This window comes from Clupea harengus, chromosome 7, assembly GCF_900700415.2.
Source record: "Clupea harengus chromosome 7, Ch_v2.0.2, whole genome shotgun sequence".
NCBI classification, from domain to species: domain Eukaryota; kingdom Metazoa; phylum Chordata; class Actinopteri; order Clupeiformes; family Clupeidae; genus Clupea; species Clupea harengus.
Window position 1 is genome coordinate 21,356,513 of NC_045158.1, and position 3,408 is coordinate 21,359,920.

Below are 3,408 nucleotides of genomic sequence, written 5' to 3' on the forward strand. Positions count from 1 at the left end.
ATATATCAGTCTTTATGAGGGGCTATATTCATACCTGCCAGCTCACTGATTTTTTGGACGGGATCTACAGTGTTTGGACGCGGCCGTCCTCTAGTGTTCTTATGTGTTGTGTTGTCTACATGATCTCAACCCATCTATTTCAAAACAATTCAGATTCAGAAGACACACACACATTTGCACAGAAGCCTATAAGTGTGTGTATGTGTGTGTGTGTGTGTGCACGCGAATGAAAAACAATGACCAGGATGCTGCTACAAAGAGATCCTGTTAGCGACTGATAAACTACTGCTCTCTTTCTCTCTCTCTATCTCTATCTATCTCTTTCTCAGTCACTCTCTGTTTCTCTCTCTCTCTTTCAGCCCCCCACCCCTCCTCTCCTCCCTCCTGGGAACAAACATGCAAGCCACAGCTGGACAAGTTCTCACCAATTCCAAATATTCCCACTCATGATTCTACTTTCTCTCTCTCTCTCTCTCTCTCTCTCTCTCTCTCTCTCTCTCTCTCTCTCACACACACACACACACACACACACACACACACACACACAAAACACACACAGCTTCTCTCTCACACACACACACTCTCACTGTCTTCTCTATGGGCTTAACGTGTACAAATAAACTGGTAACTGTTTTAGTTACCAGATGAGATCTCACACACACACACACACCTCTTCTCTCTCACACACACACTCTATCACTCTACCAGATGAGAGGACGATATCTCTCCATATCGAAATAACTCCAGTCAGATTTAAATGTGTGTTTGTTTCACATGTAAGTGTGCGTCTGTTTACGTCTATGTGTGTGTGTGTGTGTGTGTGTGTGTGTGTGTATGTGTGTGTGTGTGTGTGTGTGTGTGTGTGTGTGTGTGTGTGTGTGTATGCTCCTGAGGTTGTGTGCGGACCTGTTTCAGGTTTTGTTTCTCTGTTGTTGGGAGAGGTAGAGGAGTGGAAGTCCAGAGAAGTATGGCAGAAAAAAGGCCATCGTCCTACTAAGGAGAAAGGAGAGGAGTCTAATCTAATTTATCTGAAGTGTGTGTCTGTGTGTGTGTATGTGTGTGTGTGTGTGTGTGTGTGTGTGTGTGTGTGTGTGTGTGTGTGTGTGTGTGTGTGTGTGTGTGTGTGTGTGTGTGTGTGTGTGTGAGTCGGTGAGGAGTGTGGGAATGGCTCAGGAAGGCTGTCCTTCTGAATGGGAGCTCAGAGCCAAAAACCAGTGGGGTGTCCCCCTTTTCCCCCCTCCCTCCCTCTCTCTCTCCTTCTCTTCTCCTCTCTACCCTCACCCTTCCAACCCTCCTCTTCAGACACCACTGATTCCAGCACAACCACTCAAAGAAGGATTAGAGGAGAGATGGATGGATGAAGGAGAAAGGGGAAAAAAGGGAGAGAAATCCCTCCAGATTAGAGATTTTCTCTCAAGTGCCCTTACAAGCACCCTCAGTAATATTGCAATCATTCATCTAAAAAAAACTCGTAAAATAAACAACTTAAAGACTGAGAGTGTCTGCTTTCTCTGTGATGGTACCGTATGGGAATGTTTTAACAGCTGTGCTCACCAGAATGTGGCCACAAAATGATGCTTTTCTTGATAACACTGGTCACAGGTCACAGGTCACGTTAGTTGCTAGTTGCATTACTTGACATGAAGACATTCTTCCCTTCCTTTTAGTAAATGATCAATAATGTCAAATGCCAAAGATGAGGGTTTGATGTGTCGCTTAAATGACATAAGACTGTACAAAAGTAGTTTTGAACAAACCAATAACACCAGTTTTAACATACATCAAGTAGTACCTGCTGTGTTCAATTATTGTTAGTGTCACAGTAATGTTGCTTAAGGGATACTTAATATGATTTAAAAGTGTGTTAACCTCAGCTTTTAATGTGCACTGATCTCTTGCTCCGGGGAGACATGGTGCTGTTTGGGTATATGGGTTTGTAATGCAGGTTTTATATACTTGGTTGATTCACATGTACTTCTGGAAGTATGGAAGTACACTTCTGTACTGCACTTCTCTCTGTGTGTGTGTGTGTGTGTGTGTGTGTGTGTGTGTGTGTGTGTGTGTGTGTGTGTGTGTGCGCGTGCGTGCGCGTGTGCGTGTGCGTGTACGTGTGCGTGAACGTGTACGTGTACGTGTGCGTGCACGTGCGTTTGTGTGTGTATGTGTATGTGTGTGTGTGTGTGCGTGTGCGTGTGTGTGTGTGTGTGCCTGTATTTGTGTGCGTGTGTGTGTCTGTGTGTGTGCGTGTGTATGTATGTATGAATGTATTTGCGCAAGTGCCCCAAAAGTTTTGACCTGTTTGAAGTGAGACGACTTGTGAGACAACCTGTGAGACGACCTGTGAGACGACCTGCGAGACGACCTGCGAGACGACCTGCGAGACGACCTGCGAGACGACCTGCGAGACGACTTGTGAGACGACCTGTGAGACGACCTGCGAGACGACCTGCGAGACGACTTGTGAGACGACCTGTGAGACGACCTGTGAGACGACCTGCGAGACGACCTGTGAGACGACTTGTGAGACGACCTGCGAGACGACCTGCGAGACGACCTGCGAGACGACCTGCGAGACGACCTGCGAGACGACCTGTGAGACGACCTGTACAACATTGTGAAAAACGGCAGCCTTTTCCATTCCCATTACTGCCCATGTATTTGACCTTACATACCAATCCTTTATAGCTCTGAACATTTTACAGACAAAACTAAAGTTCACGTTTTTTTTCACGTCACGACCTGCGAGACGACCTGCGAGACGACCTGCGAGACGACCTGCGAGACGACCTGCGAGACGACCTGCGACGACCTGCGAGACGACCTGCGAGACGACCTGCGAGACGACCTGCGAGACGACCTGTACAACATTGTGAAAAACGGCAGCCTTTTCCATTCCCATTACTGCCCATGTATTTGACCTTACATGCCAATCCTTTATAGCTCTGAACATTTTACAGACAAAACTAAAGTTCACGTTTTTCATTGAAAACCACTCACCGTTCGCCTAAGGTCAAGCTGACAGTTTGACCAGGTGCATAAAACTACTTCTACCAGAGCCTCTAAGAACTTGCAGTTGCCTACAGTCGATTGGTATTTCACGTTTGTTCAAACAGGTTTTTTTTTTTCCAGTGGGGTCTGTTTGACCCAGGTGCCAAATGCAGTCACAAGTCAGTTCAGCTGGAGCGAAAGAGGAAGACGTTGTGGGGTAGTGGGTGAGCGCGTTGTAGAGCGCAGACGAAAGAAGAGGCTGAGAGAGAGAGCTGAGGAGAGAGTGAGAGAATGAGCGAGTGGAAGACAGGAAGGAAGGAAGGAATGAAGTGGGCTTTAAAAATGTGCGTGTGGGTGTGGGTGTGGGTGTGGATGTGGGTGTGGGTGTGCGTGTGCGTGTGCGTGTGCGTGTGCGTGTGC